Source organism: Mytilus galloprovincialis, chromosome 7, assembly GCF_965363235.1.
Source record: "Mytilus galloprovincialis chromosome 7, xbMytGall1.hap1.1, whole genome shotgun sequence".
NCBI classification, from domain to species: Eukaryota; Metazoa; Mollusca; class Bivalvia; order Mytilida; family Mytilidae; genus Mytilus; species Mytilus galloprovincialis.
Window position 1 is genome coordinate 39,846,446 of NC_134844.1, and position 22,842 is coordinate 39,869,287.

At 32.1% G+C, this 22,842-nt stretch overlaps 2 long non-coding RNA genes across 2 annotated transcripts in view; both read right to left on the bottom strand.

The window, feature by feature from the left end:
- Positions 1–22,842, bottom strand: part of LOC143082970 (uncharacterized) — an 82,541-nt gene that overhangs the window by 30,793 nt on the left and 28,906 nt on the right. The window lies entirely within an intron of this gene.
- Positions 440–21,543, bottom strand: LOC143082969 (uncharacterized). Its single transcript, XR_012980523.1, has 7 exons — positions 21,354–21,543; positions 20,738–20,768; positions 16,032–16,208; positions 12,513–15,216; positions 4,037–4,067; positions 1,960–2,136; positions 440–807 (listed from the first exon to the last, which is right to left on the bottom strand). It is a non-coding gene; the product is annotated as an uncharacterized LOC143082969 (long non-coding RNA).

Consider the following 22,842-nt stretch of genomic DNA (forward strand, 5'->3'; position numbering starts at 1 on the left):
TTAATAATCATTTTGTAAGGAAAATTTCACATGTTCCATTCTGACATCAAACTAAAATCGCGCGTAACATATCTATAAATAAAGGTAATATTTGAGGAAATAATGACCATATTAACACTTTATTGTATGAGTTTTGCTCAGTGTTGAAGGTTGTTCGGTGACCTATAGTTGCTAACGTATATGTCATTTTGTCTCTGGTGGAGAGTTGTCTTAATATCAATCGTGATTTTATCAAATCGTCTTATTTCTATAGAAACATATTTACCATATACAAAGGGGAGAAAGTAATCTCTTTTTATTATATCCAGCAATTATAAGCTATGTAATTACAAAAATCAAGAATCAAGCTATAGTAAGCTATTTAATAATAATTACAAAAAATATACTTAAACAAAAGCAAGACAAGAGAGGATTAAGTTTTATTAACTTAAAAAACAACTAAAAAGTATTGCTTTTTTAATAAATATTTCAACTGCAACATTTACCCATCCTTAAACATTTCAACTAATTTGCTTGTAGGAATATTTCTAGGTTACTTGATAATGATATCGAGATATTTGGTCTATATCGATTTTTATAAAGTTTTGATGTTCTTCATTCTAAATTTCTATTAGGAAAGTTAGTTGAAAGTTTTATTAAAATTTTATGTTAATTGCAACAGTTTTGAAACTTCTGATCCCTAAAACGTCCATTGGTAAGTTTAAGGGTAGCAGTACAGATATTCCTTCTTTCGCATTTATATCTCCATCCAGTGATGGTTCTTCCCGAGGTGTATCTTTCAACTTCAGTACAATCTCTTCTGGCATCCTGAAATAAAATTTAGGATGATAATAATTTTGACTAAAATTGATGTTCAACTGTCAGTTGTATTGATCTTTTATGCGGTTCAAATAATTGCAAATAATGCGTCTGGCGTATATACACAATTTAGTCCTGGTATCTATGATGAGTTTATTTTCAAGCATAAAAAAATACCATATATATATGGTATTCTCAAAGAAGCGCCTACCAACGGCTTCTGCAAATATTTTTTTATATATGCAAAATCAAATAATTCAAGAATAGTATGCATATCTAAAAAAAAATCAATTTGCTACCTTTAAAACTCTGAAACAAATAGATCCCATAACGGTATCAATACGACAAAGAATAAATAAAACGTTATAAAATGGACATATGTTTTAGAACATGTCTAATATCCGTGCTATGCTGAGAGTCTATGATTTCAGATAATATTAGGTTAAAAACACAGTTGTTCATATCATGAAAATATTGTACCCTTTCAGTTAATAAATGTAAACAATCATAGTACAGTCGCTATTTTTAGAGCCAATTACTGGATGGTTTCACAATAGCTTACTGAGTTAATTACACCTTATGTAAGAATCCTGGGTTTTGATTGGTTGATAGCCAGTGTATTTTTCAACAACTTACTGATATCAAATGAATATCGTCCATTTTTAACGCCGCCGTGGTATATACAAAAAGGATTTGCCTTTTTACCCTCTCGGCCGTGGTATTTGCCAAAAAATACTCTATCCGACTGGACGCTTGTAACGTCACGATCATCAATGCGTTTTTGAGTGTTAAAATTCGGTGTTATTAAACAGATATAGCATGTTTTGAGGGGTATTTGCGAACAATACCAGTCTTGAGAATGAATTTCCCTCGCTGTACGGCTTGCGAAATTTAACATTCTCTTGACTGGTATTTTTTGCAAATACCCCCTCCTTAACATGATATATCTGTTTGATATACTTTAAACATACTTTGACAACTGTGAGCATTTGTTAATATGTTTTTTTGTCTTTAATTCCTATATCGTGAGTTGCTCATTCTTTATAGTTTTCTGATTGATGTCTTTTTGAAGTTTACCAATCTCCCTTTTCTCTTTTTTTTTTTTTTTTTTTTTTTTATCTATATTTAATATTTATATCTATTTTTACTTGATGTACTTACAGAACCATCCCAAGTAACTATGGTAGACGTTGCATATCCCATCTGGATATAATAAAAGACAGGATTCCTTCCATTGCATGAATGACTTGTAATTTCTAATCTTGTGACACGAGGAGCTGGTCCCCCTTCAGTAGCATGCCATAAAGACACCGACAGAATAAGAATCGCTACTAATTCCTACAGAAAAGTTGACCAATATGAGATACAGTTTGAATCGTGCAATATTTACAAAAAATATCCATGTTTGAACTTTTTAAATTATAAATGTATCATTTTTAAAGTCCAATAGCATTGATTCACAGGTGCAAGGCGAGATTTGTTTAGTAGGTCATGCTTTATATGTCTTATTAATATCTGACAAATTAACGACAGACGTTCCTCGTCGAATATCCTGTGGTTATACAGTACAAACACTATAATTTATGTAAAAGTCGTCTCAAATACAGTTCAACAATGTTAAGATCCACAAATTTGAGTTAATTTTTGTTCTTTCCTCATCGATGATTGTTCTTCCCTCATCGGGATTCGTACCTCTGCATCAATTTAATCATGGCAACATCGCGTGCACCACTGTGTCTAGCGCCCTAGATTTTTTTAATTGGGAAAGGTCCTGTCAATGACGGCAGTAGCACTTGAGAATGTGTGACCCCAGCTTAAAGGAATTTTCCCGACAAAGCTATCTTTTCACTGAAAGAGGGGCAAAAGATACCAGAGTAGCATTCCAACTCAAAGATAAAAAAAAATGAAAGTTAGGAAACATATAGAAATATTAAGTACACAATTTAGATTTTTTTAATCGCGAAATATCCCTACGTTCCATTAATTTTCCGAGTATACCTAGCGACTTGAACAAATACAAGGGATCTAACTACTTTAGAAAATAAATTTGATACTTCACCAGGTTAAAAGTTAAGAAAAACTGAGAAGTGATCTTCCAAAAGTCGCAATGAACCCTTGGACAAGAGGCACTTTAAATAATTCCTTCATCTTGACAATTTTGATAAAGATATTCAAGTTTCTACAACTTGCCACCAAACGGAGACTTTGATAGCCCGTGTAGCTTTATAAATGTCTTCTGAGTAAGCGACACAATATAATAAATAGCAATCAGAACAACTACAAAGTCGTATTATCTATCTGACAAACTAGACAGACTAGAACTTAATTATAATGACAACTGTTAACAAAACCGTAATCACAGGGTGTTGTTTGGAACGGCGTTTTGCATTTGCGCCAATCTGCATTTCATTTGCGCCGAATTTTTCTTTCATCTGCGCCGATTTTTTTTTCATTTGCGCCGATTTTTTTACAGGTAAACTACAGGTGAATAGATATAAGAAGATGTGGTATGAGTGCCAATGAGAGAACTCTCCATCCAAGTCATGTTATTTTTCATTTAACATTATAGACCTCTTCCGTTAGCCACTTGTACAAATTTAATGAATCACCATGGGGAGGTGGAAGAAGACCTACAAGATACATCTCCAGACTTATTCCTTGACCGTACCCATAGTTCTTTAGCCTCTGTCTTTCGGACATCTGCCACATGATTATGCTCGTTCTGTGGTTTGACAATAGAATCCGTGGTGACGTGGCTTTACACGATTTTATGGTACATTTGTAGGATATGTTGTTATGTTTCAGGACACTAACCTTTCAATATGTATGGCCCTCTTTGGCTCGTTTCAGTGTGCAATATGTCCATCGTGTTGCAACGAAGTTCCAGAACAATATGAATCAAAATTAACATAAATGAACAAGATTTATAACCTGATTTTACCAATGGTATTTTACAAGTATTAACGTACCTGTAGATCTAATTAGGAGCAAATATAAAATCGGCGCAAATGAAAAAATGAAATCGGCGCAAATGAAAGAATGAATATTTTCAAAATCGGCGCAAATGTCATACGCCCGTTTGGACTTTGATAAAGAAACAAAACACTACGGTGTCGATAATTTTTTCAATAAAACATAAATGATATATATTGAAGACATATAGGTATTAAATCATGATGACGATATATTGTTGATGTGGATTTTGACACTTTTTAGAAAATAAAAGGAAGTACTTTACCAAATTAAAAGACTTCATCTTTTTAAAGAACCTGAAATGAAATTTTAAAACATTTCAAAATTAAAAATAAATACCACTCTAATTTAAAAACTTTTGTTTTTGTTTTAAAAAAAACCATATTCAGTTTAAAGATAATTTAAATAAAATAATAATCAAATTTACTTTTTGACGTTTATGTCAGAAGCGGGTATCCAGGAATTTGGGAAAAAGGATCGTAATTTCCGAAAACAGAAGAGATTCTGTGAACGATTTTTTGGTGGAATTTTGGAAAAGGGGAGAGATCGTTATTCCGAAAATAGAACAATTCTGTAAACGATTTTTTGCTGAAAAAAATTAATCTATTTTTTTTTCTATGAAAAAAGTGGGGTGTTTGTCCCTCAGATATCCACCACTTATTTTTATGTTGAGCGTATGCTAATGGTGACTGTATGTGTGCGCCAAAAAAAAAAATTGAAAATTTTATAAGACAATTAACGTCATTATAATTGCTGTGGTATACATGTATGGGACGTAAACATCAATCAGGCCACGTATATAGTAGCTACATTAAATATAATAAGTCAATCTAATATAAAATTTCAAACAAAGTTTGCTTGTCAAACAAAATTTCTAATTATAAATGTAAACATAAAGACATAAAGACAATAACTTAACTGTACCTTGCTTCTGAGATTTACCGAAATGTACTGAATATACCGCGGTTAAATAATTTTATAGAAAATTTGCTCATTTCAAGTTTTTATACTACGCAAGGAAACCACAAAATCCTGTTTTTTTTTTTTTGTTTCTTTATTGTTTTCATCTACTTCGCATGTAACAAATTATTCAATTATTGTAGTCGAACCAGGTAAAAACTAATCCTACTAATGTTGTGGTAAGACATACTGTCACGGTAGGTTTACTGTTCGGCTCGGATCGTGTTTTATCGAGGGATTTCATTGTTCTCTTTTTTTCACTTTCATGTAAGCCGTTAACAGATTTTTTAAACTAAATATATCAAATAATATAAAATAAAACGATATTATCAACCCTATATAAATAAGATGTAATATGAGTTCCAATGAGAAAACTCTCCATCCAAGTGACAATGTATAAAATGTTATGATTATTTGTCGAAGTACGACTTTCAACACGGAGCCTTGGCTCATACCAAATAACACTATAAAGTGCCCCATTTACTAGTGGAAAACAATTAAAACAGAAAAAAACAAAGGTTACAAAAGCAAACCAAGCATCGTCATACTATAAACTTATCAAAAGTGGTACATCAAAAATAGTTAAACTAAATATAGCACGAAATAAGTATTAATGAATTACAGAAATGCATTACGAATTATGTCAACATGTCAAATAAACGAAAAAATACGACTTGAGTAACTTAAAGCTAGTTAAAAGCCAAAAACAATAAACAATAAAACAAATCATACATCAAACACTAAAACACATCCCCAGGGATGTGGTGTTTTAACAGCATGGCCAGTCAAAAGAGGCATGTCTTGTGCTATGCCAAATTATAAGAATCAACAGGCAGTATGATCGTTAGGATTTACCCATATAATAAATATGTAGCATATGATATTTAGATAAAACAATCTCTAAATAGAAAGTTAACTTGCATTTGTATTTATACATCCCCAAAACCATTCGAAAAGAATACAAATTTAGTTGATGACAATAAGCTTAAGATCGATGTAAATGCCAATGTAAACAATATTCATAGATCGTATTACAAAATTAATAAGATATCCTCAAGAGTATTTACCGGGTTTGACATGAGCCACACTTGGTTGGGTTTGTGTTGCTTAGACTTAAGTTTTCTATGTTGAGTATTGTATTCTATTATTTGTCTGTTTGTCTTTTTTCTTTTTTAGCCATGGCGTTGTCAGTTTATTTTCGATCTATGAGTTTGACTGTCCCTCTGGTATCTTTCGCCCACCTTTACTAAGGGACCGTTCAATATTTATCAGATGGATGGGCCGGTGCAAAATGGGGCGGGGCAAGCACTTTTTTTGTGGAAATATTTGGATGGGCAAGAACTTTTTTTAAAATATTTAGTGGATTGGCCAGAACATATTTTATAGGAAAAATTTTGTTATCAATTTTATTGGTTTGTAGGATATTTCTTTTGCGGGCACTCAAAACATGTCTCAAACAAACTGGTAGCTTGGCTCATTTTTGTCAATTTTAAGGATTTAATTAAGGAATAAAAAGCTAGAATTTTCTGTTCAGACTATCTTTTAGATTATTTTGATCTTATAGAATACCAAATTGTTTAATAGTTTGGTGTATTGCTGTAAAATTTATGGATTTAATTAATAGGTAAGAAAAAAAAGCTCAAATTTTTAGATAAGGCTAAATTCAGATAGTAAACTTTAAAATTTTTCCTAACTTTATCAAATCAACTTGGATTTTCCAAAAACTCTACAGCTATCTCATTTATATATTGATCTTATAGAAAGCCAGGTTGTTTGGTAGTTAGATGTATTGCTGTTAAATTTATAGATTTAATTAATAGGTAAGAAAAAAAACTCAAATTTTAAGTTTAGGCTGAATCTAGATAGTCATCTTTAATTGTTTTTATAACTTTTTTAAATCAACATGGATTTTCATAAAACTCTACAGCTATTTTATTTATATATTGATCTTATAGAATGCCAGATTGATTGGTAGTTTGGTGTATTGTTGTCATTCTTATGGATTTAATAAAAAGGTTAAACAAAGCTCAAATTTTCAGTTTAGGCTAAATCCAGATAATCATCTTTAATTTTTTTTATAACTTTTTTAAATCAACATGGATTTTCATAAAACTTAACAGCTATTTCATTTATATATTGATCTTACAGAATGCCAAGTTGTTTGGTAGTTTGGTGTGATACTGTCATTCTTATGGATTTAATAAAAAGGTTTAAGAAAAAACTTAAATTTTCAGTTTTTTGTTATTTCAAAATAGTCATCTTTAATTTTTTTCATAACTTTTTCAAATCAACTTGCATTTTCATAAAACTCTACTGATATATCATTTGTATATTGATCTTACTGAATGCCAGGCTGTTTAGTACTTTGTTTTTTTGCTGTCATTTAAAGGATTTAGTTAATAGGTTGAAAAAAAGCTACAATTTTAAGTTTCGACTAAGTTCAGATGGTCACCTTTCATTTTTTTTATAACTTTTTCAAATCAAGTTAGATTTTCATATAACTGTACAGCTATCTCATTTATGCCAGGTTGTTTTATAGTTTGGTGTTAAGCTTTCAAATTTAGGGAATTAATTAATAGGCGAAAAAGGCTGAATCAAAGTCAAAAACATGTCTGCCTATATTTGCTTAAAAAGACCGTAATAAATTTCTTTTTTGAAAAGTAGAATAGATAAAGGGACATTGATATTTGAACTATAAACATGTTCTGTTTTTAGGACAATAATTAGTAATTCAGTATATGATAATATGTTTACTAGTCCAAGAGTTATTGTCCCTTAATTTGAATTATTTCTTTTATTTTAAATCAATATTGTATTTGAGGCTGCACATATAAAATCAAATCTGTACATGTATATTCATACTGGTTTTAAAAATCAATAAAATGTATGGTTCTGATACACACATAGATATATACATATATAATTAACTAGCACATTTTAAATTTTGTATAAAGTCTATTCTTTGATTTCAAGACATAGAAATTTAAAAACTTTAAAATAGAAAAAGAACCATTTTTTATTGTCTTAGAGTTTTAGAGGGGCAAGGACTTTTTTACAGATTTTTTTAGATGGGCAAGGACTTTTTTTCACAATTTAAAAGGATGGGCAATAACTTTTTTAATAAAACAATATTAAGAATGCACCGGCCCATCCATCTGATAAATATTGAACGGTCCCTAATAACGGTGTTTAAAGTTTTATTGAAGTCTTATACTAAAAGAAAAATGTATTGACAGAAAAAAAACCGAACGAGTACGAACCTCTGACACAAATTCCTAAACCTCACCTAAGTACACCCTTAACGTTTATTTCAAACTCAAAATGACTTTAAAACAGAATATAGATCAAGCCTTTTTGAGATTGACTTTGATATTCATACGTTTTCAGCCTTTACAAAGAAAATGTTATTGCTGTATAAGGGACATATTGAGAATATAATCCGCTTATATGCGTCTGGGTTTTTTAGTAACGTCCAGTGAATAAACAACTATTTATATTAGTTAGAAGGAAGTACACCACTAATTCATGGTCCCATTGCTTTCTATGTTAAATTCCTCCGTTTCAAGTAGGCACACCTCTTTTGTTTTAAGTTCAAATAAAGTGGCAATCATTGCATTTCAAAGCAACACTTTATGGTGTCTTGTACTGAAAAAATCAACATACCTTTAATTGCATATAAGAAAGAACTGGTTCCCGAAACTTTGGATGTACCAAAACAGGTACTTCAGATCTGACAAACAGACAAAATGTACCCTCTTTTTAAAATTTGGTGCATTTTTTTTAATATTCAAAATCAAAAGTCCAAAAGTGTTTTACAATGATCACCAGTCCTTCAGCTTTCATTTGATACCAACAATACCTAAATATTCTACATATTTTGAAAGTTACACTCATGCGTAGGAACTATTTTGTGTTAAATATGTACTACTTTCTGGTATGTGCTTTCTGGCCGGGCCTGAATTAGTGGTGTTACACCTATAACAGAACCAAACTTGCTATATTGACTTGAGCATTACTTTATTTCATTCTATGATCTATTTCAAGCAATAAAAAACATATAAAGCTTTAGCTCAAATACTATTTTACTAATTTTAAGCTCAAATTGGACTGGTAGTAACATATGGGTTATTCAAAGAAAACTGCATATGGGTATTACCAATGGCCAATATACTTTTTTTATTCTCAATATCATTGTTTTATTTATTAATTTCTATTAGGAAAGCTATGTGCTTACCAATAGTCATATTTTAATCAGAGGTTCTTCATCAAATAAAAATATATTAGTCCAAACTTAAGACATGAATGAGAAAATTGTCCCCCCTTTTTTCTTTAAATTGGAAAAGGGCTTTTTTTTGTATAAACCATAATTCTGTGGTAAAACATAGATTATTAAGAGCAATTTATATATCTCTCAGCTAGATAACTTGCTAAACTGGTTCAAAATTGCATGTACAGTGAGCTTTTAGAATTCTTATATTAGTGTATAACATTTGCATAGATTGTAAAAGGCTACCATATAAAACACAAAAAACTTGAAAAATCATAAGATTATTTTGACCAAGAGCTATTTTATACCATATACAAGTCATAAAATACATGTTTTATTGATTTCAATCACAAAAAATGCAAAAATAAGAACTTGGAGTCAAGTCTTAACTGCATGCATGTTGTATGACCATAAAAGGCTAAAATACTTGTGTATGCCAATTCAAGAGCTTAAATTTCCCATAAACAGGATGTTTCACCAAAAAAAGATGATTAAACATGATTACTAACATCAAATTTGACTTATTTTCATTGGAATAGGTACAACTTCTAAAAATTGGATTTCTGATGATTCTCTGTAATAGGAAGTACACCACTAATTCATGGTCCCATTGCTTTCTATGTTAAATTCCTCCGTTTCAAGTAGGCACACCTCTTTTGTTTTAAGTTCAAATAAAGTGGCAATCATTGCATTTCAAAGCAACACTTTATGGTGTCTTGTACTGAAAAAATCAACATACCTTTAATTGCATATAAGAAAGAACTGGTTCCCGAAACTTTGGATGTACCAAAACAGGTACTTCAGATCTGACAAACAGACAAAATGTACCCTCTTTTTAAAATTTGGTGCATTTTTTTTAATATTCAAAATCAAAAGTCCAAAAGTGTTTTACAATGATCACCAGTCCTTCAGCTTTCATTTGATACCAACAATACCTAAATATTCTACATATTTTGAAAGTTACACTCATGCGTAGGAACTATTTTGTGTTAAATATGTACTACTTTCTGGTATGTGCTTTCTGGCCGGGCCTGAATTAGTGGTGTTACACCAGAATGCTGTCTATTGAAAAATTAACGTTTAAAAAAACGAATAGGTTCGAATAAAGTACTTAAAAAAGGAAGCATTTAAATTAAACGAGTTTTGCATATTTCATAATAGAGTTCATTGTGTATATTGCCTTCATATCTAATAAATATTATTAAAAATTGATCTATGGTTACCGGGACACAAAAATGGACCAATTAACTCAAAACAAAACTATCAAATAAGAACTCTTTACCTGCTGTGCTTTTCTATTAGAAACAATATTCTAAACTGTCTAATCCCGTTATTGTGTTTTTTTGTGTAATACATAAGTAAAATCACAAAAATACTGAACTAAGAGGAAAATCAATTCGGAAAGTCCATAATCACATGGCAAAATCAAATAACAAAACGCAGCAAAAACGAATGGACTAGAACTGTCATATTCCTGATATAAAGTCAATGTTTGTATAGATATTTGTTTGTTTTTATAGTGATTAAGTTTATAACACAACGTTGACTCCCATACCCCTATTTTTGACATTTCAACCTATTATATAGATATAGGAAGATGTGGTGTGAGTGCCAATTATGTCTGTTTCTTTTGTTCACACATCGTTGTCAATATTATAGTATTAATGAATGGGTGTTTTTATAATGGCCGTGTTATATGTCCAAGGTCTGTAATAATAGTCGAGGAAGTCTGTAATGGCCCGAGGCAACGCCGAGGGCTATTACAGACATCCGAGGCCATTATTACTGACCGAGGACATATAACAGGGCCAAAATAAAAAAAGAACATTTCTTAATACATTTATTAACCAACTGTACAAAAGTGTATGTGTTGCTGCTAACTTGATGTACTGTCTTACTCTTTTAATGACAGTTTAGTTTGAACAAAATAATTTGTACTTCACCATTATAAAGCTTTAAATATACCAAATATCCAAGATATTAAGTTGAAAGAGATATGTGTTAAAAAAACAGGATGAACAGTGATCCTTTTATATGGTTCTTTAATGTTGGTTGCAGGTTACTAAATAAAATAAAATAAAATACAAAAAGGTATTATACTCTTTACAACTTAGTTTTATTAACTTTTGTGACGAAAAAGTTTAAGTATGGAGACTTAAACTAAAGTGTGTATTCTTGTGTTTGTGCTTTGTTGTTTGGTGTCTACGTTTCACACGTCCACGGACGACAAATGCCAAGTATACTCTTTAACGGGGTAACCCTGAAGATCTCTGGTAGCGTGATTAAGGGAATCCTGGTAACATAAATAAATAAATGGATCCTGGTGTAGTCTGAACGAAGTCTTGCAAGTTACGTCTCTCCTCCTCGTATATCGTATCTCCTCTATCTTCTCACTATCTATTTCTCTCTTTTATACTACTCTAGTAACCTGATTACAATATGGTTAAATGACTCTGAACAAAGAAATAATCTACAGGAGCTATATTACAGGAGCACGGAGCCCGGAGCCCGGAGCCCGGAGCTAAGGTCAACTGAAACTGAGGTCAACCAATGCACCTGTATAAACAAAGCAACGGGGTACCAGCTGATGAACAAGATTGATTTGACATTTAACAAGTACAATCTGATTGAAGGTGATAAAAATAGATTGTAAGGAATTACTTTATAACGGTTAATGAGAATAAGTAATTTAATTATACCATGATAATAAAATCCAATGATGCATGTAATAGACGAAAAAGTTACACTTTATTAAAAACCCTAATAGGGCTTAATACAGACAAACTGGGCATTAATTCAGGGCCATTACAGAAAAACAAGGCCATTACAGAAAAAACAGGGCCATTACAGAAAAACAGGGCCATTACAGAAAAAACAGGGCCATTACAGAAAAACAGGGCCCTTACAGAAAAAAAAACAGTGCCATTACAGAAAAACAGGGCCATTACAGAAAATATGTAATTTTTAATAAACAGTCACTTTTGGCAATAATGCACTTAGTTGGTTAATAAAATGGATTATTTTACAACTGTCATACATGTGAGAGATCTAGCTAGTTATAAAACCAAATCAGGAATATAACAGTCGTTGTCCATTTGTTTGATGTGTTTGAGCTGTTGGTTTTGTCATTTTATTAGGAACTTTCCATTTTGAATTTTCCTCGTAGTTAGTTTTGTATTTTTGTGATTTTACTTTTTTCTTTGAAGTCCAAATCTAATGACATTATGCGTCATTAAATGATCGCTGTTGTTAAACAAATGAATTTAGATTTGAAATGCAATCAGGAGGCGATGTTACATGTCACTTAACCTGTTTGTTCCGGCTCTGCCATGCGCACCACTAAAGGATGTGTTTGGGGTTTCTCTCTACACGGATCAAAATCACACCTGAACTTCGTTATTAACTACTAAATTCAAGTGAAGAACACCATAAAAATGCTGACTCAATGTTTTAATAAGAAATGCAGAATGTTCCTATAGCAAATATTTTCATTCAAAAATGAACTTTTAGTGACCTTTTCCGTACATATGCACTTGTGGTTATTATAGCTTCCTTTCAAATAGTTTAAAATACATAAATGTAACTTTGTCATTTCAAAACAAACATTTCAGGGTGTAGTTGATATATATCTACAGGTAATACAAACTATTATATCATCCGTATGGTATTTATTTGGCGAAAAAACGTAATTATATAAACATAGAGATAACGGCATGATTGATATCTACAATTTAAAGAGAAGATACCTTTTTAAACACTTGAAAAACGATTAATTGGACATGTCGTTACATTTCTTGTTCATCTTACGGGCAAATAATTAATAATTGTTCATCAATATTTAATTGTATGTTTTCATTTAACTAGAACACACAATTAATATACAATGAAACAGTAAAGGGCAGGGAGAGTGTAGTTCCATTGTTTACTTTACTTGTCAGACTAAGCATCTTTACTTCGTAATCAAATTACAACTTACAAACGATTGATCAATTGGTTATTTGGTTTTAAAGCTACTTTCAGCACTGTTATTTCTTTTTGGGAAGTAATTTCTCCTTATTTTTTAATTGTGTATCGTAAATAACAAACAGAAACGACACTGCGGGTGCGGGATGTTCTCGCTGTATTGAATACCCATCTGAGGCCTGCAGTTGTTATTTGGTCGGGTTGTTGTCTTTTTGAGAATTGATAATTGGTTTTGTTTTCTTATTATTTAAATGGACATTTTTATGATTGGCATATTATAGAACTGTTCCCGCAACAAAAACAAGAATGCGACTATTCTTGTTAATAAATCTATAGCAATAAATGTGAATGCCGAAACTATAAAGCGCTTTGACATATTGATAAACAATTTTATTTATGCATTAAGTTATTGAAAGAAAAACTTTTATAAATCATAAACACTTTGCATTGCAACAAGGTTCTAGTAAAATCAACGGTCTAATTCGTATAAAAAAAACGAGATTCAAAAGTACCGGTAAGATTTTGTCGAATCAATTTGAACGAGGACAGTAGGATTCATCTTTGGCACAGGTTGCCAATAAAGAAAGTCTGCCATGCGTGTGTTTTGAGAATATCGGATATATATTGTTTCGAAGCGTTCATTTAAAAAAATTAATAGATGTTATATATATAGATGTTAACAATAATGTTGATACTTAGATATATATTCAACTACGACATTGTTTATAAAACCCTTATTTGATTTGTTTTGCTTGCAAAACCAATTAAGAGATTTGAAAGATGTTACCAAAAACAATTTGAATTTAAGCAATGGCTTTTAAACTGCTTATTAACACACAATACTACTAAGAAGTACAATCACAAAAATACTGAACTCCGATGAAATTCAAAAAGGAAAGTCCCTAATTAAATGGCAAAATAAAATGATAAAACACACCAAACGAATGGACAACAACTGTCATATTTCTGACTTGGTAGAGGCATTTTCAAATTTTGAAAATGGTGGATTTAACATGGTTTTATAGCGCTAAACCTTTTTTTTTATACGGCAGTCGCATCAAATTCCATTATATTTACAACGATGCGTGAACAAAACAGACATAATAAATGAAATTGTCAAAATATAGGTACAGCAGTTTAATATTGATACTAATTAGTACTAATATTGACTTAACAAAAACACCGCTATGATATTTTAAAAGTATCGCATTGATATTAGAATTTTTAGCATTTGTTTATTTGTGTACATAAGAAAAACACAGCACTCCAAATTTTACACGTACATAAACTTTTGCTTTTAACTAACTTCTGAATGTATATTTAGACTTAATTGTTGTTTATATTTGAACATTAAGTTTTAAATTTCGTATTTTCTTTACTTTTTGTTGATGAAAACAACATTTTCCGCATGGAATGTCTGCATATTTACAATTGATATTAGACAATATCGCTATGTGATATAAGAAACGTTTTTATCGATTCGCTTCTTCCATAGACTGATTATTTAGTGTTGTGTAAAAAGTGTGAAATTCAAAGTTGAGTTACTTTTATGAAATAGTTCTAGCAAAATCGCATAAAATTCCTCGTGTAAAATTATGAAACCAGCATATACTAATGAAGTTTAAAATATTTTCCACTTTAATTCGAAGTATTTAATTTAATTTCTAATTCGTGTATCATCTGCAGCTACAGAAAATCTTTTCTTTATAAGCATTTGGTTAAAAGGCAAAAGTATATGCATTCATCCCAATTATTTTTTTACTTATTTGGACCTCGGTCTAGTAACCGTTCGACTCATTCATTTCATCTACTCCATTTCCATTCTCAATTTTATGCTTACTTCTACGATATTTTGTGTTACCTAAACGTAAACACGATAATTAAGCTAACAAGGGTTTTCATTTAGTATGTATGTGACATCTGCAACAGTTTTTCATCATTAAAATTTGAACTAACATTTCTTGAGGAAACATTGATATGTAATTGACGGTAATATTGACTTTAGTGTTTATGTATTTCATGTATTATTTCAAACAGATTTTTTATTCTTCGTCCACAATTTCCATTGTCAGGGAAGCTATTTGAATTTAGTGTACATTGCAGCAGTCTTGAAACTGTTGATCCCTAAAATTTCCATTGAGAAGTTTAAGGGTAGCAGTACAGATATTCTTTTGTTCACATCAATATCTCCATCCCGTGATGATCCTACTCCAATCGAGGTATCTTTCAACTTCAGTACAATCCCTTCTGGCATCCTGAGAAAAAATTTAAGTATTGAATGTGATTTATGAGGATGGTAATTTTCAGACTAAGATTGATCTTTGTTTTCTTTATTTAGCATACTTTTCTTCCCTTTTTCCCAACGTATGAGTACTGCTTAAAGAGTACAAATAATAAACTGTGTTATAGAAAAGAAGATGTGGTATGATTGACAATGAGACAACTCCCCACAAGATACCAACATGACACAGAAATAAACCACTATAGGTCGCCGAACGACCTTCAACAATGAGCAAAGCCCATACCGCATAATTAGATATACAAGGCCTCGAAATGGCAATGTAAAACAATTCAAACGAGAAAACTAACGGCCTAATTTATGTAAAAATGAACGAAAAACGAATACGATAGCCAACGAGGCAACTTCAAACAACAGTTCAAAAGACGATGTTAAGGATTTACGGGTCATCAGACGATCTACGACAATAAGAAAAACCTTAATGTATAGTATGCTATAAAATATCTAACATAAAAAATATTTTGATGTTGGTGGAGATATTTGATATTCTCTTTAATATATTTTCGCAACTTTTATGCTTATGGGACGATTCAAATTTTACTGACTAGCAGATACTATATGTTTGGTTAGACGTGTTGCTGTCTTGATCACGTTTACCAATATTATTTCGGGTCAGCTGCGCAGTAGCCTTCGTACGAATGGGAATTTTCTCGGTGTTGTGAAGACCCATTGATGGACTTCGGCTATTTTCTGATTTTTGGTTGGGTTGTTGTCTCTTAGACACATTCACCAATTTCATCTCCTTTTGTTTGACTTTTGTTTTGTACTTACAGAGCCATCCCAAGTGACTATGGTAGACGTTGCATATCCTATCTGGACATAATAAAAGACAGGATTTCTTCCATTGCATGAATGACTTATGATTTCTAATCTTGTAACATCAGGAGCAGGTCCACCATCAGTTACATGCCATAAAGACATCGAAAGAACAATAATTGATACTATTCCCTACAAAAAATTGTCCATTATCAGATGAAGTCTTAATCTAGTCATATTTACAATATAAAATGAAGTTTTCAATATGATAGAATCTCTAAAGGAAATCAAATCAATTCAGACAGTTTGATCGACTGGAGTCTGATAATGTAAATATGATGATAATAACTTATTTATTTTAATACATATACTTTAAACCTTTTTCAAAAAGAAGGATGTTATAAATGTAGAATCAGAATAAAACCGAGTTCTACTGCATGAAGCACATCAACCCATTCCTGAAAAAAGCAGTTACAGCAAGGATCGATAATTGTCAAGAATACCGCGGGAGTCAAGACGTCGCGTTTTACTGTTATGTTTCTAGGGTTGACGTCAGTGTGCGACGTCGCCTAAGTAGTTCTGTTAAAATGAAGTAAACGTCAAACTATATGGTTGTATTGTTTTCTGTTTACGATATTAGAAGTTAGCCTCGACATTTATGGTGCCATGACCAAAAGGGAAAATGGATACAAAGCTGAAAGCCGTTCGTTCTGGACATAAAGGAGCAATTACAAGACTTTGGAAGAATTTTGGAGACATACGAGACACTTCCGAAATAGAAATTGAGGACGTAACAGCTTTTTTAGATTCCGTGTTACAGAAAAGGGATATTCTTAAAGATCTGAATGATAAAATTGTGGACGCAAGCTCGGATGAAGACGTGGTGGATGAAATTCAACAAACAGATGAGTACATGTTCGATTTAGATTCAAAAATTCGTCAAATTAGAAAACTCATTAATCCCTCCCAGTCGAAAAGTCATAATTTACCCGTCAATACTACCGTTTTTCAAGCTAGTAACGTTACTCCCTCTGATACACCCATGCATACCTTGATTTCACCTACAGCAAATAGTGTACCCGCAAGCGACTCTTCTCAATTGAACCCGCACGCAAACTGTTTCACGTCGACATCTCATGTACAATCGAATGCAGCCTCGTTTTATACAAGTAACCCCGCTATATCAGAGATTATTCCTACTACGAACCCGTCTATGCATATTCCAAGTTTACATTCGTCTTCTAGCACAAATAATCAGTACCACAAATTACCAAAGTTGAACTTGCCTACTTTTAAAGGGAATATTTTAGATTGGCAATCCTTTTGGGATTCATATGAGACATATGTTCACACAAATCCAACACTCAGCGACGTACAGAAGTTTAACTACTTAAAGTCATTGCTACAGGGAGAAGCGTTTCAGACCATATCAGGTTTTTCTATGACAAACACTAATTATGGCAAAGCTATTTCGTTGTTACAAGAGAGGTATGGACAGATACATACTATAATACAAACATATATGCAAGCTCTACTTGAGATTTCGCCGCCAATTTATACTTTAGTAAGCCTCCGCAATTATTATGACAAAACTGAAACTTACGTACGAGGTCTAGAGTCACTCGGACAGACTACAGACACTTATGGTTCACTACTGATACCCGTTATTCTGAACAAGTTGCCCGCAGAAATACGCCAAAACCTAGCAAGACAACACGGACCGTCAAGTTGGAATTTGAAAGATTTGAGGAAGAGTATACTGAACGAAATTCAGATCTCGAGTCTTCAGAAAGTCACTTCACAACCACATCTACATGTACGTTTCATACAGGAATAGAATCACTGCGAATACACACAGCACACAACGCGAAGAGCCAACCCCGGAATATTACTGAGAGACCATGTGTTTTTTGTAAAGAGATACATGCGCCAACAAACTGTACCAATATTAGTGATAGCACAGCCCGAATGTCTATCGTAATTCGTGATAATATATGTTTTAATTGTTTAGGAAATCATCATGCTAATGAGTGTCAATCGAAACGAACGTGTCGACACTGCAACCAGAGACGCCATTCCAGCTTATGTAGTGCGAGTAATAATGTTAACAGCGAAGGTTTAGCGTTCATTACAAGCAATGCAAATAAACAGATTCAATCTTCACCCGTCAATCTTATAAATGACACTGAAAACCAGGAAGATATTAAAGTTTTGCATTTATCAACACAGATGCGTACAAATGTGCTACTGAAAACGGCGGTAGCTCCTGTATGGTCAGGTAATATATCTATGTATACGAATGTTTTATTTGATGAGGGTGCACAAAGATCTTTTTTAACAGAGCATCTAGCGAAGAAATTGAATTTGAAAATTGAAGGAATTGAAGTTGTACACTTATCGGCATTTGGAGAGGACAACACGAGCACAAGAGAACTACGCACAACCACCGTATTTATCGAAACCGAAAATAGTCGTAAAATTCCGATTGAAGTCCTTATTGTTCCTACCATAGCAGTTCCAATACATAATCATATGCGGTACGTTAACCGAAATATGGATTATCTGAAAGGATTAAGACTCGCTCACCCAGTTAACAAAGACGATTATTTTGAGATATCATTACTTATTGGTGCCGACCACTATTGGGACTTTATCGAAGACAAAGTAATACGAGGAGATGGACCGATCGCGATGAAGTCAAAGCTTGGATGCTTACTATCAGGACCCTTACAGCCGTAGGGTAGGGTACTTTCGTCTACGACATCCAGTATCTTAAACGTACTGGTTTCGAATAAATCAGAGGAATTTGGCTTAGAAGAAATTATAAAGGAACAGACACGTTGCCAAATTATCGAGAGAGTTGAGGAAGCAGAACCGACAGGGAAAATATCAAAAGATGGACTGAATGATAGGTATCTATTGAACTGTTGTGACTTATTATGGAATGTTACGAAAATATTTGATTTATTGACTACTTTCAAAAACCTATAACATGATACAATTTCATTGAAAGAAGGAACAGGTACACAGAAAAAATGGATACTGTGATTTGTGTATACGAAATAGACTCATTGGGATTTAACTGAAAGATAACTAGTCTGGAAGCTAGTGACTGTGCTAAAGTTTTAAGTTTAAGTTTTGAGTTTGAGAGACAGTAATTTTAATTCATTTTTTTTTTTCTTGATTGTAATTATTTTTGATATTTACTTTTCGCCGCCCGGAGAATGTCAAGAATACCGCGGGAGTCAAGACGTCGCGTTTTACTGTTATGTATCTAGGGTTGACGTCAGTGTTTAGTAGTTTTGTTAAAATGAAGTAAACGTCAAACTGTATGGTTGTATTGTTTTCTGTATACGATATTAGAAGTTAACCTCGACAATAATATTCATAGCTCGAAATCTATAATTTTAAACGTCCAAAAAGACTTCCTAGTCCTAGTCATAGCAAAAAGAGTGAGATGTAGTAATAATATAGAGGAAATGTGGTATGATTGCCAATTTGACAACTATCTACATAAATTGAAATGAAGTAGTTGAAAGCAATCACAAGCAACAATATGAATTTCAGCAATGAGAAACCCGCAACCGTATAGTCAGATATAAAAGGTCACGACATGAAAAATATGAAACCATTCATATCGGAAAACATAACGACATAATTTATAACAAAATGTTTTATGAAAATCAAAAATGACAGACATGAACCAACGATAATCACTGAACAACCAACTCCTGACTAGGGACATTCACATATAATCTGTGGATAACACCCCTAACCTGAGACAGCTGACCCCATCCTTGCACTAACCTGAGACACTGGTTTAACAGTACAACATAAAAGCTAACTACAAAAATCAGTTGCAAAGGGCTTAATTCATCATCTCGAAATAAATCCGAAAAACATGTACAAAAATCGTTGACGAGACTTGGCAGGATATGTATACATCCTTTCAAAAAACAATGACACTTAGTGCAGATATGAGAGTACTCTCATCTTTTGACAGCAAGTTCTAAACCACCTAAGAGTAAATATCAATTAGTACACATCAAACTTCCAATAGATTTAGTGTAAAAACGATATTGACAGTCGGAGAATCACATGACAGGTTCAATGCCAAAATATAGGTATCGACAGATTGCAGTAGCATGAATGTGACTTTAACAATAAATCGTCTTACCTAAGTCTAGATTTTTATCTTCGCGTTGTATAAGAGCACACTAATGTCATTCTTACTCTAAGTACTCAGAACATTTGTCCTGACATGACCGTCAACGTTTTCAGTCCTCGATTTAGTCAAGCCATTGCCTCTGCCACTTGTTTTTTTATAAAGCCATATAATGTTTATAACCCGGAAAACCTCCTTACACGTGGAAATATTTTGAAGTTCCTGACGAGCCTAGTTTTCTTATTGGGAGAAAACTGAAAGATTTTGGAACAAAAAATAGTTAACATTGACAAAATGGCAGTTGTTTTTAAATAGTCCGTTTTATGTTTCTTGTCGTTATTTTTTGCTGCAGTTCAGACTTTATGTTGTTTCGTTGTGTTCCTTTGGTAATCAAAGAGCATTGTTTAGGCTTTTGTAAGACTACTATACTTTCGATTTTTTTTTCTTGAATACATAATTAATATATATTGAAGACAAGTATGTATTAAATCATGATTTCCAAATACTGTAGATTTTAATATTGCCAATTTCGTGCAAGTAAAAAGATATACGTTACCAAGCTGAAATAATTCATCTTTTAAATGAATCTGAAATGAAATTTTAAAACATTTAAGAATTAAGATAAATATCACTTTAATATTAAACCATATGAAGTTTAATCACGGTAGTGGTGATTAAACTTCAGATGGTTTTGATTTTGATTTTGATTTTCGTTGCACCAAACATATTCAATTAGAAAAAAATATTCACAAGCATATTAGTAAATGATTGTGAGTGTACATGCATGTCAGAGGTGGATCCCAGATTCTTTTAAAGGAGGGAGTTCATTTCTCGGAAACAGAAGATATTTTTGGACAATTATATGCTTAAAATTATATTTTTCCAATCAGAAAAGGTGTGGCCTCTAGCCCCTGTTTGTGTGTGTATAGTTCTTGTGTAATCTTGTGCTTGTTATGTGTCAAAAGTTTTTCCGCTGTATCTTATAATTACTGTTGTATACACTTTTCCAATGTTGCAGCGTGAAGCAAATGACGTGGGTATGTTCAATAGATACTTCAAATATATTATTAGTCAAACGAATATAAAATTTAAAATATCTTTTGCTTGAAAAGACGAACAAATGTCTAAGTATAATCATAAATGAAAAGATAAAGACATTTAATTCACTATACCTTGTTTCTGAGATTAAACGAAGGGCACTGTAAAACCTTGTCCGAATCCTATAAAGAAATTTTGTTTCAGTTAAAGCTTTTATAAGAAACCCGCAAATCCTGTTGTTGTTGTTGTTTTTTTTTTTTTTTCGTTGTTCTTATTATTATCTATTTGGCAGTTAGTCAATAATCTGACTAGGTAAAACTAGATTAATCCAAACTTGAGCATATTAAGTGTACTACTTGGAATGTTTTTATCGGGTGGTTAGATAGGTCAATATGCGTAATTTATTTTCCGTAGGGTGTAATGGAAACATTTCCTTCTGTACCTCAGTCCATATCGTAAACTTGTATATGTATGATGGCTATTTTTGAAGTTGACACATTTTCCCATATGTGGTTAATTTTCTGGGTACGAAGTTTGATTCTCTTTTCAAATAAATTAGCCCGACCTGAAATGTATTTTTGTGATGCCACTCCTGGCGATAAAAACCCTTGTTTCACTGTAAAACTTCTATGAAAATTTAGTACTATATGTAAACATTAAAAATCTCAAGTTTTTACACATTTATTCTATGGTCTTCTGCTTTCGAAATAAACCCAAGTGGTTAGGCTCAGTCAGTTTTAAAATTAGAAACGTGTCCAATTTCACTACACAGCGATTTTTGTTTAAGCACAACTTTTGATTTCCCCACTTTCATGTGCATAACGGATATTGGCCCAGATGGATGTTTATTCCTACGTGTTTGTAGTTAATATGATGTAAATTAAAACAAACAGACTACTGGTAAATCGTTTAACAGATGTTTGGTTGATTAATTGTTGGCTGCTTTGTAATTTAGAATGAATACACCTACAAATGAAAATTTCAAGGGGAAGATAAATACAGACCATTAAAATAAACCCGGCAATATCAAATGTTGTACTCGGAAAAAAAAACTTGAAAAAATACTCCATGTTAATGTAGAATGTTCCTTTAGCAATTTTATTCTGAGAGAAATGAACTCTTAGTATACTTTTCAGTATATATGTAGTGTACAAGTTAGCATGTATACATGTTTTTTCGTCAGATTATTATTTTTGTCAACTTCTTCACCTTGGAGTGTTTGTTTGGAATCAAACGACAACGTAACATAAACATATTTTTGACTATTTTGTTTGATGTGTTTGATCTTTCAATTGTGCCATTTGATTAGAGACTCTCCGTATTGAATTTTCCTCTGAGTTCAGTATTTTAGTGAGTTTTAATATGTGTAGGCCCAAGTGTATAAATGTTGTGTTTAAATTTTACCATTTGTACAAATGAATAGTTATACAAAACAATTGAACAAAACAATTGTATAAATTATAATTTGTATTTTGACTTTTTACAAATTACAATTTGAACAAAAAGTGCCTGCACAAAAACAATATGTACAAAATTTGACGAAAATTCATTTATAACTTGTGCAATAATTTATAATATGGAATTTGGGGGGGGGGGGGGGGGGAATGACATTGATACAAACGA